Source organism: Rhinolophus sinicus, linkage group LG02, assembly GCF_036562045.2.
Source record: "Rhinolophus sinicus isolate RSC01 linkage group LG02, ASM3656204v1, whole genome shotgun sequence".
NCBI lineage: Eukaryota > Metazoa > Chordata > Mammalia > Chiroptera > Rhinolophidae > Rhinolophus > Rhinolophus sinicus.
In genome coordinates, this window is record NC_133752.1 from 140810228 (window position 1) to 140825114 (window position 14887).

At 40.8% G+C, this 14887-nt stretch overlaps 1 pseudogene; it reads left to right on the top strand.

Moving 5' to 3' along the window:
• Positions 1 to 6076: 6076 nt before the first annotated feature.
• Positions 6077 to 14887, top strand: LOC109447756 (rRNA-processing protein FCF1 homolog; annotated as a pseudogene).

Here is a 14887-nt window from a genome sequence, read left to right on the forward strand (position 1 = left end):
AGCTGTGGATTTAGCAAAAAAAAAAAAAAAATGCTTAGATCGAATATGTGGCAGACATTTTTCTTCAGGTCCCAGGGAGCTTTTAAAAATGACCTAATAATTGGCCCAATAATCCAGAATCAAGGTCCTGCCCAGTGCCTTTCCCTACTATGTGGCCAATTATTCTTTTGAAATTTAATTTTTTTATTATTAATAACTTTGACATGATTGACTCAAAATCATCTTCCTTAGAGTCTTTTACATCTCTATTATACATAGTTGAGGGAATGCAATCGGAACTCATTAACTGAAAACAATATCTATAACAATTTGAAAAGAGAGATTGTACTGCTTCAGAAACAATGCATGGCTTTATGCCAAAGCAAGCAAGTTAGCAGAGGTAAAAATAATTTTTCGTTCTGTAGGTTAAGAAATGAGTTAAACTCAGGAGTTAGCATTCTGAAACAGAATCATTTCCCTTTTAGTAGCAAAAACAAAAACAAAAACCAAAAAACCCCAGATTATTCAAATACATATTATTGTTCTCAAGTACCTCAAGAAGTACTTTCAAAATTGTAGCACACCTATAAATGGTAAAATGGTTGTCTGTGGCTACAAAGTCTGCCTTCATTGAAAATTACATTAATAAATGCCCAATAAATTGAATCTTGTATTACCCTAAGTAATGCTTTCACAGCATTATCAAGTAGTACTTAAGCCTCAGTCTCTGAAGTCTGAAAGCCCTCAGTTTGAATCTTAGCCCTGTTAGTTTAGTACCTAGGTGACTTGAGCAAATTACTTAACCTCTCTAATCTTCAGTTTCCACATCTTTCCACATCTAAAGGAAAATACGACTGCTTTCCACATGGGGTAGTTCTAATATCTAAATGAGATTTTGCAGATAAAGCACAATGCCTGGCACACATTAACTATTAAGTAAATGTTTTAAACAGGTAGTAAAGGTAACTCTTTGCAATCATCACTCACATTGTCTTTTTATTAACTTTTAAACAGACTTAATTATGAGCACATTTTAACCTTCTATTTGAAAATTAGGAAACCCGTGCCTTCATCTGAGCCTTTGTTATGAATCTTTTAGAAAACGTATCTAACAATGAGCATGTATTCATGTGTAACAAGAAAACTTGTCTAATATCAGTCTGAAATATCTGTCTCAATTTAATGATGAAATATAAATATTACTCAATCTACCTTTCTAGTTGTTCAATCCCTCAGTTTTTACTATAATTCTTTTTTTTTTCTTCTTGGACTTTTCTCTCTTCCATCTACTCCTTAGATATTAGTATTTTTTAGAATTCTATTCTCCGCTTTCTTTTCTTCTTAATTTATTCTCCTGAAGTGATGTTATGCACAGCAATGGCTCGATTACTACCAATGTATTGATACCACCCTTTATTGATAAATACCAATAGAAATGTGCAGATTAACAGAAATACCACAACAGAGACACCACTTGGATTTACTTATCTAAGGGATACAATATCAGCTAAGAGATGAAACTGCAAGCTTCTAAACCTTCCAAATACTCAGACTTTCTGGAATACATAAATCAGACCTTGTGGAAACATCACTTCCCCTTCCGGTCCTAACCTTATATGCACAAAGCTAGACTGTTGCTATACATAGCCATGTTTATAGATCACCTCACCTAGGCCAGGTAGCTTATCAATCTCATGTTAAACAGTGAACAACGTAATAGCTGAGGTACAGTACAGAGGATATTCAGACATGAACATAGCCTTTATTCTCAGCTTCCGTGGGCTAACACAGCTTAGTCCAAGTAAGTTCCTGAAGTTAGGGCTATGGGAATAAAATAAGAAATCATTGCCAGATATCTCTGAAAATCATGAAATCAAGCCCTTATACACAAATGTACAGCCTCCAGAGCTCTTGTGTGAGGTCTAAACGTGAATATTCCACTGCCTACTGGACATCTTTACCTGGAAGTCTCCTTGGCACCTAACCCTCCTCCCTGAAAAGGAGTTGGTCCTTTGTATACATTACATTTCTCAAGGAAAAGCACCACCATCCATCTGGTTGCTCAAACCAGAAAACGAAGAATCAAACTTAACTCTTCCTACTCCCTCATCCAGTACATCTAAGGGGAATCAAATTCGATTCAGTCCACCTTTCTCCATTCTTACTAGCTTGGTTCAAGCCATCATCGCTCTGGCTTAAAACAACAATTTGCAAAATATAATCCCTACCTCTAGTCCATTTTCAATTTATTTTCCACACTGGTCCCAGAGTCTTCTTTCTAAAATGAAAGTATGAAACCCTTTTATGATTTTCTATTATTTTCCAAACTCCTTTACATGATGTACTATATTCTTTTAGATACCTCGAGCAATAGGGGTTCAAAGAAATAACGCATGAGGAAAAAAAACAGGGATAGGAATTTCACAAAGCCAGGCCCTATGGGAATATAGGAAAAGCTTGGCTTCACAGAGCCTAGAATGTAGTTTGGGAACTGGAAAGCCCTGTGGCGTCCATAACTGCTCGATTAATCTCAGTAGCAGGTGTGTTTTGCTTGCTTTCTTCTCCCTCCGCGAGTACTTAAGTATTACCAAGACACATCTATCTACTCTGTGTCTCTGCTAAGATTTCTCCTACTTCTGCCAACCATTTGCGTCACTCCTAATTCTATATGTACAGAGATTCTGCTTTCTCATAACTTCTGCTTCCTCAGGTCTTCGGCTACCTTAGGGCCTCTGCTGCTTTTCTTCTTTCTCTGTGTCTGTTTAACTTGTCTCACTACCCTACCAACTACAACTTTCTTTTTATGTATCACATTCTAATTTCTAAAGAAAAAGAATCCAAGTAGTTCAGGAAACCAAATATAGATAGTGCATTCTGATTTTTCCACGCTTCTTACCAGACCACCTCCTAAGTCACTCAGAAGAATACAGATCAACTGTCGTTGGAGCATGGGACACCCCTGGTTCAAACAGTGGTCCAGGGTGATTGGGTTCTGAGGTCAGGGTAAGAAGTTCACATAGTACAGAACGTGGGCCTCTGTGCTAAAGAAAATATATCCGAGCTCTGTCAGCTGAGAACTGATAAGAAATTTTATTTGCAAATGTGTTTGGAAATGCTTTCTTATGCACTTTTATCAGTAATTATATTTCATGTATTTATAAGTTAAAGTTTTTATGTTTGGAGATTAAAATTGTTGAACTTAATAGCTACTATGAATTTAATTTTAGATTTATTTTAGTTATTTTTTCCCTTGTCATCATTTTCTATCTCTGAACTACTTTTCCTGAAATTAATTCACTTTTACAGTTTTCTTTTTCAAAGAATTTTACTTAAGTAGTCCAGACATGATTAATCTTTAATACCTCATGGTACATGCTGTCTACGTATTTCTTAAAACATACTTTTCAAAGAATCCCATAAGCTTTAATATTCAGAATTAAAAATTATAACTTACCTGTTTAAATTACATACTGATTGAAGAATGTGATGATTTCTTTACAGAAGAGCGAAATGATTACAAAAGACCAATTAGGAGTAGAGAACATATATTTTACTATTTCAAATACCACATTCCTCAATGTGAGAATACGTTGCTTATATATTTCTTATGGTTACTCTCCAAAATCATTTTTCAACATTTTACTTTCTGTCTTTGTTGTAACTGCTTTCAGCACATAAAAAAATGATTGTTACATGTGCTACATCACAGTGAGGTTTGTGTTGTGTGAAATGGCACTAAAAGTGAAGTTACAATGAAGGAAGAGGGTTTCAGCAAGGTAGCCATCTTTACTACAGAACTTCTCTTAGTTCGTCCTTCCCTAACTCACTGTCTCAGTCCCCTACTGGAGTGCCAGTGGTACAGAAATAATTCTGCTATGAAGCGGCAGAAGCAACAGTCACCCCTGGTAGATGCCCTCCCCTCCTAGCAGCTTACAGAATGTTTTATCCAGCAAAGGGAAGAGGGGGCAGTGTACAGATCTGCCAGGTTCTTTCTGCGTCACAGTAGAGATTGAAATACTGCAGCATTTTCAGAATCCAGAGGATCGTAGACTCCTTTGTTCTGTGGTTGTCATGAATTCTTTGGAGATATTTAATATTGACAACAAATTATTTTAGAAGTGTTTTTCCTAATAATTCTGTTGTTTTTACACAAACTTAAGACTTTGTGCTTTATTCTTGCTTTCAACCTTGTTCCTGAGACCAAGACCACATTGTCTGGTCATTCCCAGCTCCTTTAAATCACCTCTCTCATTGCCATGTCTCACACTGAAAACCACACTGATGGAGGCTTCTGGTCAGACTTCTCGTTCATCGTCTTCATTCTGAACTGCTCTTCTGGACTTGGTCCTCACACCTGACTCTGTCCTTTGACCCCAGCCTAAGCTGGCTTCCCTGGGAACAGGCCCTAAAGAGAGATTTGTGTGCAACTAATTTATTAAGGACAAGTTCCCAGGAGAAACCAATACAGAGTGGGAGAAGCAGGAAGTGGAAAGAGGCCAGTCAGGCAAAGCCCCAGTGAGGGCAGGGGAACCTTAGGGAAGCCTCCAGGTAAGGGAGCTATCTCACACACATCAGCCATTGCCAGGTCCTTTGGCTCTCTGTATGTGGGGCAAAGAAACTACAGAAGCCCAAAGGCAGTCTTTTGGAGACAAAGAATGCTGAAAGAAGGGGAGCAGAGAAGGCAGGACACGCTACACAGAAATGATAAAAGGGACAGGGATCTGGACAGAAGGCTCACTACACTGTCTTACTGGACACTGTCATTCGTTACCTCTTCTAGAGCAACTCATCCCTGACACCTCTTATCCCCACCTGCACTACCGGGGCAGTGCTTCTCACCAGGCATACTCGAGCCCAGCAGGTCTCAACTGAGGCAATCCCCTCCCCCTCCCCACACTGGGACATTTGGCAATGTATAGAGACATTTTAGATTGTCACAACTTGGGGAGGGCATAGTAATGGCACCTAATGGGTAGAGGCCAAGGCTCATTGTCATGCAGTGTCTCAGCTCCCGCCCTCGCACAAGAACGCAGGACATGGTGAGGCCAAAAAAGGGACACCAATGGAGCCATGGATAGGGGGTTCATACCACTATAGTCTCGCTGGCGGTTGGGTTGGAGAAACAGGAAACAGGGGCCGTAGTCTGCCATCTGCTTCTCTGCCAACCAATCAACAACCCCACTTGCTAGCTGCAATTCACCGTCCACTTCTCTACCAACCAACCAACCCCTTAGCACAGCCATGGCAGTTACATTAGTGGCTAATGGCTAACCGGTAACAGCTCATGGCCACCCAGCCACAGCAGATGGCCATCTGATTACAGCTGATGGCCATCTAATAACCGAGCCAGCACCTTTCCAAGCATCTTCCGCGAGGGGCCCTGTGTCAAGAACCTGAAAGGTGGATGCAATATCCTGGGCACAGCCAGGTTTTCTCAGGGTACCGCCAGTTTTTCTGGGCACAGCCAGACTTCCTGGGCACAGCCAGGGTTCTCAGGGCACCATACTGGAACAATAGTGGCTCACAGCCAAGGCACTTACATATTCTCGATGGCGGCTGGTCGAGACACAGGAAGCAAACATCTGCCAGTTCCACTACCTGGTGGCACTTTCCCAAGCAAACAGTCAAGTGGTCCATCACATCAGGGATGGAAGGCAATGCCCCATAGTCTACAATCATTTGCCAGGGCTCTGCGTTGGCCTCACAATGTGTGCCCTCTCCACAGGGCGAGGGCTCCAAGTCCTCCCCAACCTGGGGGTGAGGGACAACCTTGACCTCACCTGCAACCTCCACCGAGGACTCAGCAAGCGTTTCCTCCTGGGACTATAAGGCCCGCACCTGAGCTGCCTCAGCAAACACTTCCCAGCCCACACAGCTGCAACAACCTTCGCTTTCTCTGGCCTGTGCTGGTCGGAGAACCATCCACGTCCCCCCCACCCCTCCACAGAGGTCCAACTCCTAAGAACAGTGACCATAGGGTACCACACACTGTGTGGGGGCCACATGTCCTCCTGCCCAGAGTCAGACATCATTCCTACCTGGCCAGAATCCTGCTCGCCGTGCCAGGCATCCGAGTGGGTGGCAGCCCCTGGGCAAGATGTTCACAACTCTAGGAGCCCCCGACAGCAGCAGACCACCAAATGGAAGGCGATGCCTGTCACAGCCAACAGGGAGGTGTGCTATCTGGAGGCTCAAGAGGACCACCAATTCACTGAGGGGTCACGTTTCTCACAAGCAGATCGCGTTTCCTGTTCCCAGCACCACTCCTCCTGGTCTTCCTGAGACTGAGTGTTCATACACACAAACTGCTCCACCGCCCTTCGGAGAGTTCTGGCCGGCACTGTACCCTGCTCGCTGTGCCATGTGTCATGCAGTGTCTCAGCTCCCGCTCCCCGCACAAGAACGCAGGATATGGTGAGGCCAAAAAGGCACACCCACGGAGCCATAGGTAGGGGACTCATACCACTACATTCTTCCTGTAGGTTGGAGACACACGAAGCAGGAGTCGCAATCTGCTGTCCGCTTCTCTGCCAACCAACCAACTCCCTACTGTAGCCACAGCAGTTATATTACTGGCTAATGGCTAATGGGTAACAGCTCATGGCCACCCAGCCACAGTGGATGGCCACCTGATTACAGTTGATGGCCATCTAATAACCCAGCCAGCACCTTTCCACGTGAGACCGAGAGCCTGGAAACTGCTCTCTGGGACCCTGTCCTCACACTCATGCTAAACATTTTACAAAGCACAGAGCAGCCCTCCTAAAAAAGAATTATTCAATCCAAAATGTCAATACTGCCGAGGTTGAGGAACCCTGCATCTAGCTTCAGTTTTGGTAGTTACTTCATTGCTTTGTTCCCTATGTTAGAAACCCTGGTTTCTAACGTGTGGTACCCCCAATTCTCTGGGATTATTCTTATGAATCCCCAACCTCTCCTCAGACTGAATTAATCCCTGAACCCCAGCTTCATGGCATGCCCACCTGCCTGGATCTCAGAATATTGTCTGCCCTTAAGTCCCTGTATCTAGGAGCTTTGTCTGCCCACATGGCTGAACAACCAGTTCCTCTGGCTGGATTTTCTTGAGGGCGAGAAATAGCTATCATCCTGAATATTAATATCCTGTGCTGCTTATGAATCTGCTCTTGGGTATCAAATGGCACCTCCTTGTCTAGACTTCTTCCTATGGCTGATGTTTTAATCTGTTCTCTCCTGGCAGGTTCTTCCCACTTCTCAACCTACTGCTCTTTCACCAAAAACACATGTAGTTTCCTACTCCCATCTTTCCTGGTTCGCCTTATCTCAGTGCAGTCAACACATCTCTGTCGAGCTGCTTGACTGCACACCTCAAAGTGTGCTTTAGAGTTCAAAGGCATGTCCCATGAAACCAGAGGAAATCAAGGTGGATTAGCTAACTGGAAAAATCAGGAGAGAAGTGGTCCACGCAAAGCAGCATTCTGACTAGGTTTGTCTTATAAGTGCTCCTCTAAGTCTGAGGAGAGGTAATAGTTACTATTGACGGAGCAGCTATGTGGGAGGGTCTATACTAAATGCATTTACTATCTCATGTAATTTAACCTTTGCAAAAAATCCTGGGAATTAGGAATTACTGTTTCTACTTTAAAGATGAGGAAACTCAGGCTCAAAGAGATCGACTCACTTCATGAAGATCTAATCAGTAAGTGGGGAGTCAGAATTTCCTCTCAGGTTTTTTGACTCTAAAATTTGTGCTTCTTCATCTGTATTTCAAAGTGTCAAGTTATCCCGTGAAAAATCTGGTAATGCTTGAGACCTGTCTCCTCCCTTAACCTATTTCTAAACATCTTATTGAGTACACCCTTCCTTTCAGATTGATTATTTGCTTAGAAACAAAGAACTTTAGGTTTGTCATAAGACTCAATACATTTCCCTGTGGGAAATAACATATATCCCATTTATTAGGTTGGTGCAAAAATTAATTGCATTTTAAAAGGTTAAAAGTAATTGCAAAAACCATAATTACTTTTGCACCAACCTAGTAATTGTAAGGTTATTTTTATGTCTCTGTGCTATACTATAAGCTTTTTAGGGGAAATGCCTTTGTGTTGTTCATAGCTGTACTTCTGGCATAAATATACGAAGCTTCAGTAAACATTTGTTTAGTTAAGTGGATTCTTGTCCTCAATCATAGAAGAATAAAGGTACTGAGAAAGTTACCAAGACAAGAATTCAAGCAAAGGAAAACAAAATAAGGGACTAGATAGACCCACTGGGCAACCTGCACACACAGAGAAGACTGCAATAAACCTGGTAGAAGTTCCGGCTGCTCTTATATGTACCGGCCACCATACATCTTTTCCCAAACAGCTGCTTCCTTCCCTCAAGAAATATTTGTTGAGTGAGTGAATGAGTGATTGAGTAAATGATGAGATTTTAAGACCTCAACTGTAAAAATTCCTGGCCATTATAAAAACAACTGGTTTGTGCCAGAAGTAAATGTCTCAAGTCTTTGACATATAACTTGAATAACAAAAAAGAATTCTTGACATCAACAAAAACAATGTAGATTCTTGACTAAGACTTGGTTACTTTGCATGCAGTAATAGATGACTTGTCTAACTTCCCTCTCCCTCCATCTTCTCCTAGTTCTCCCACCTCCAGTTTTCAATAACAAGCAAAGCATGTTATCTGCTCTGTACAAACAACAGGGAGAAAAAGGTTTTAAAGACAGGATTTAATGTTTTATTGGTTCCCTTCCCTTAACAGTCCCATTTCCCAGGTGCCGCCGTTACAACTTGCCAGACCTACATCTAACAGCCCCACCTTCAGAGTCATCAGTAACAACAGGTACTGCCTTTATTTCCCAGCAATTGATATTTTCTTTTCTTCTAACATTTCCATTTTAATAGTACATATATTCTGATCCATTTCAAGACACAAAGCAAGATCTTTGTAGAGTTATAAGGGATTAGGGCTAGAAAGGACATTAGCGATCATCTAACCTGCTTGTTTTACAGAAAAGCCCAAGGCCACAGATGACCCAAGCTAGTTACTGATGATATAATAAATATAAAATTCCTAGAACACTGCTTGCAATATCACTGGTACTCAAAAAGCAGGAGCTCCGTGTCCTCCTAATACACAGCCAAGAATAGCCAAGGAATATTTTCCCTCACTGCTTTAAATAAAGCGCATATTTAATTAAAATTAAATGCACATTTTAATTTTAAGACATTTGTGGGCACCTGGTTTTATTTTGTATTTAATTATTGGCGAGTCCAGACGTTAGTCAAAATGGTGGAGCAGGGAGCTCCAAGGGCACGTCCCTCCACAGAGGCATCAAAACAGTGAATAAAACTCAGAATCAACTTTGCCAGAACTCTGGATAGTCAAAGATGTATAGCAACCAAGAGAACACTGACTCAAGAAAAAACGTGAGTTAATCCACTGGGAGAGGTTTGTGGTATTTTAACTTAGTCTCACCCCACCCACCTCCCCAGCATAGTTGTGGGTCTTCTAGATGGCAGTTCACGTGCCTGGTGTGAGTACCTGGTACTGGGGAGAGTAAAATGGGCCTTGTTCCCAATGAATTGTGTTTCGCTATGCTCTGTCTGGGAGTTCCCTGAACGACTGACACAACACAATTGCCTTTGTTTTGCCTAACTCAGAACTCTCTCAAAACGGAAAAGCAGCTAAGTGAGGGCATTCTTTGAAAACACTGAAAGGCAAATGAACAAACTCAGGAATCTTTCTCTTGAATATATAAATACAGTCTAAATATGGATCTATGTATAAATATATATTTACACAAATTATATATTACACTATATATACTATAAACATAAATGTAGTTTACATATATATTTAGACTACACTTATATATTCATAGGCCTAAGAATTTATGTATTTAAACTGTAAACTTCCAGACTGCTTTACAGAATGGGTGAATGAATCTCATCTTTCACCAGTAGCACATGAGGGTTCCTGTATTTCCACCTTCCCACTGACACTTCAGCAAAGAGATAGTAAGCACAAATAAGGACATAGAAACCATTAAAAAGAACCAGTCAGAAGTAAACAGTGCAATAACTGAAATGAGAAATACACCAGAATGAATCACCAGCAGACTAAATGAAGCAGAGGATTGCATCAGCGATTTGGAAGACAAGGTAGCAGAAAACACCCAATTGGAACAGCAAAAAGAAAAAGGAATCCCCCCCAAATTCAGGATAGTTTAAGAGACCTCTGGGAAAACATCAAGTATAACAGCATTCACAGAGGTACCAGAAGGAGAAGAGAGAAAGCGAGGGCCTGAGAACCTATTTGAAGAAATAATGACTGAAAACTTGACTAACGTGGCAAAGGAAACAGTCACACAAGTCCAAGAAGTGCAGAGTCCCAAATAAGATGAACCCAAACAGGCCCATACCAAGACACATTATAATTAAAATGCCAAAGGTTAAAGACAAAGAGAATCCTAAAAGCAGCAAGAAAAAGGCAACCAGTAACTCATAAGGGACCTCCCGTAAGATTGTCAGCTGATTTCTCAGCATAAACTTTGTAGGCCAGAAGGGAGTGGCAGAAAATATTCGAAGTGATGAAAAAGCAAGGACCTACAACCAAGACTACTGTCTGTACCCAGCAAAGCTATAATTTAGAATTGAAGGAGAGAGAAAGAGCTTCCCAGACAAGAAAAAGCTAAAGGAGTTCATCACCACCAAATCAGTATTACAAGGAATCTTTGAGGGAATTTTTTAAGACGAGGGGAAAAAAAAGGTGAAAATTATGAATAATAAAATGGCAATAGCTACATTTCTATCCACAATTACTTTCAATGTAAATGGATTAAATGCGCCAATCAAAAGACACAGGAAGGGTGAATGGATAAGAAAACAAAACCCTTACATATGCTGCCTACGAGAGACTCCAGATTGAAAGATACACACAAACTGAAAGTAAAGGGATGGGAAAAGATATTTCATGAAAATGGAAACAAACAAAAAAGCTGGGGTAATGCTACTTATACCAGACAAAATAAACTTTAAAACAAAGGCCATAATAAGAGACAAAGAAGGACCCATTAATCCCACTTCTAGGTATTTGTCTGAAGAAACCTAAACTCTACTTCGAGAGGACATCTGTATAATCATTGAAGCACTGTTTACAATGGCCAAGAGTGGAGGCAGCCTGGGTGTCCATCAATGGATAAAGAGTAGGTGGTACATATATACAATGGAATATTGCTCGGCCATGGAAAGGAATAGGTTCTTGCCATCTGCAGTAGCATGGATGGACCTGGAGGGTGTTGTGCTGAGTATGTCAGACAGAGAAAGACAGATGCAATGTGATTTCACTTACATATGGACTCTAAACAACAAAATAAACAAAACAAACAAACTCAGGATACAGAGAACATTTTGTTGGGTGCCAGATGGGAGGGGGTCTTGAGAGTGAGTGAAAAAGGGGAAGGGATTAAGAAGTACGAATTGGTAGTTACAAAATAGTCATGAGGATGTAAAGCATAGGGAATATAGTCAATAGATGGTAATAACAATGTATAGCGCCAGGTGGGTACTAGACTGGTGAGGGGGATCACTTCTTAAATATTTTAAATGTCTAAACATTATACTGTACACCTGAAATTAATATAAAATAATACTGACTATCTAAAAAAGGAACACCTTTGTATCCACCATTGACATTAAATAAAACAGTATCAATTAATTAAATAAATGAATGAATGAATGAATGAATGAATGAATGAATGAGTTATTCTTTACTCCCCTTAGCTGCATGATTGACCTTGGTTTTATTTTTATTTAATTATGAGTTTTCATTGGCCCTTTCAAACCATTAGGAGGCATCTCCAAGACCCACAAGAAATTTGACTAATTGATAAAGGTCTGAAAGTCCTGGAGAATATGCCTCTAAACCTAATCTGAATTGTGTAGAAAATTGGTTTTTCATGGTTCAGGGAAGTGCTTTATTATATAGGGCAGATTGAGACCAATGCTTCAAAACAACTTGTTGAGGAGGAACAATTGAGGTCCTTCAATTTTCCTTCCTTGAGATCCAAATACCAGAGAAGTAGGGCCAAGGTCTCCAGTAATTGCAGGAACCTGGGGAACCAGCAAAGTAGGAACAGGTTTGGGGAAGGGTGGGCAGATACGAGGAGCCACAGGACATGGCAGAGAGGGAGACAGGAAGGAGTTTGGAGTTGCAAATGGATTAGGAAAGGAAAAGGAGGCAGGTATGAGTGTCTTTGAGGTTGGAGTGGATGAGGGAGTAAGGGTTGAGGAGGACAGGTGGATCCTTGAGAGGTTAAAATAGCTTCCGGTAAAGCAGACTGAGATTGTTGAGTGGCATGGTTAAAGTGAGAATGAGAAAGCCACAAATTCTTCCTACTAAGAGAAATAAGTAGAACATTATTTAGAGGGGGTTTTGGATACTTAGAATTCAAGGGCCTCCCATAGATGAACCAAGCTGAGGAGTTCCCAAGAACTCCAGAGAGAGGACGTTGTACCTCCAAACTATCCTTTGTAAAATGTTGACATTTTTGGCGATATTAGACTGCATTCATGCCATACCGATGGAGTATACTGTCAGGAGGAGAGGGGCCTGATGGAGTGAGAATTACTCATGAAAATAGGCTACCATTCAAATATACAAAAGAGACCTCACAAAAGATCTAGGAGGATTCCCACTCAGCAGGAAAGAGCCAGGAAGAATTTCACTCAACGGAAAGGGATTGAATCCTCAAAAAAACCAAGAAGACTTCCACTCAGGAAATTTCTCTTAGACAGAAAAGAGCCAGGAAGAGTTCCTCACAATATAGAGTCAAGATTAAATAAATGCTCGCTCAGAAAGTGCCAAATAGTGTAGCGGTTCCTCAAAAATTACAAACAGAATTATCATATAACCCAGCAATTCCTCTCCTGTGCATATATCCAAAAGAATTGAAAGCAGGGTTTCAAAGAGATATTTGATTCATAATCATAGCATTATTTATAATAGCCCAAAGGATGGAAGAAACCTAAATGTTCACTGATGGATGAATGGATAAAGAAAATGTGGTATACACACACAATGGAATATTATTAGCCTTAAAAAAGGAAATCCTACCACATGCAACAACATGGATGAACCTTGAGGGCATTATGCTAAGTGAAAACAGCCAGTCACAAAAGGACAAATACTGTATGATTCCACTTATATGAGATATCTAGGGTCGTTCAATTCATAGAAACGGAAAGAATGGTAGTTGCCAGAGGCTTACAGGGGAGAGGATATGGGGAGTTGTTGTTTAACTGGTATTGAGTTTCAGTTTTTCAAGATGAAAAAGTTCTGAAGATTGGTTGCCCAACGTGAGTATACTTCACACTCCTAAACTATGCACTTACAATGGTTAAGATGGTAAATTTCATGTTGTGTCTATTTTACCACAATTTCTTTTTAAATTTTTAAGAAGAGCCAAGGTAACTCTTGTCCAGGATGATTACTAACCAAACAGAAAAGAATCAGGAAGAGCCCCATTTAGCAGAATCAAAGTAATTCCTTACTGTGTTACAAACAGACATATATCTGGATAATTGAATTAGGAGTTGTCACTTACCGCTGTGTGTGTGTTATTATGTCCCCTCAAAATTCGTATGTTCAAGTCCTAAGCCTCAGTAACTCAGAATGTGACTATATGGAGATAGGCCTTTAAAGAGGTAATTAAGGTAAAATAAGGCCACATGGATGGGCCCTAATCCAATATGACCAGTATCCTTATAAAAAGAGATTAAGACACTGACACAACAGAGGGACAACCTTTGAGGACACAGTGAGGAGGCAACCATCTGTAGGTCTAGGAAACAGGCCTCCAAAGAAACCAAACCTGTGGATACCTTGATCTTGAACTTCTCAGCCTGCAGAATTGGGAGAAAATACATTTCTGTTGTTCAAGCCACCCAGTTTGTGGTATTTTTTTATGGCAGCCCTAGCAGACTAATACACTGTGGATCTCCATTTCCCCAGCAAGGAAGGACTCAAAGCATCCAAGAAGCCAACATGAATACCTGGCAAGAATACTTCTTAACAGTCTTTCATTCATAGTAAGATATATAATATATATACATATACACACTCACACACACACACACACACATATTTTTTGCTTGTTGATTCATCTTCTCATTTGGCATGGAACTTTTTTTCTTTTTTGCTATAATTTCTTTCTTCATTAAGAGAGGTATCAGTTGAGTGCGGTGTGAACGTGGGGGAGCAAAAGAAAACAAGGAAGAATGTGACCGTGAAGCGAATGCTTAGTCTCAGAAATCAGAGGCTTAAAGAAAAGGATAGATTAAAACCTAAAAAGAAGAAAAGAATGATCCCAGTGCACTCAATGATCCCAACACCCTCCCTGCTTATTCTTCCAGTATAACACACAGCTGGGCCCACCTTCCCACATCCTGGTTGATGCCAATTTTATCAACTTTTCCATTAGAGCCAAACTACACTTAGTGTAGTCAGTGATGGACTGTCTATATGCCAAGTGTATCCCTTGGATAACTGACTATGTAATGGCTGAAATTGAGAAATGGGGACAAATGTATTGAGTGGCTCTAAGGATTGCCAAGGATCCAAGATTTGAACGATTACCATGCACACACAAAGGAACCTTTGCCGATGACTGCTTAGTACAGAGAGTAACTCAGCACAAGTGTTACATTGTGGCCATGCTTGATTGGGGGGCAGGGGTCTTAAAGAATCAGGAAGATCCCCTGGAGTTCCCATCATGTACCTTTCTAACCACAGGTACAACACTGAGCGGATGCCAGGTGATTGTGGAGCCCCTCGGTTCTAATCCTTAAAAGACAAAATTCCTCTGCTTTCCTTCAACCAACTTTCTCTGTTGCCAGTTTATGAAACATGCTACAGCATGAAT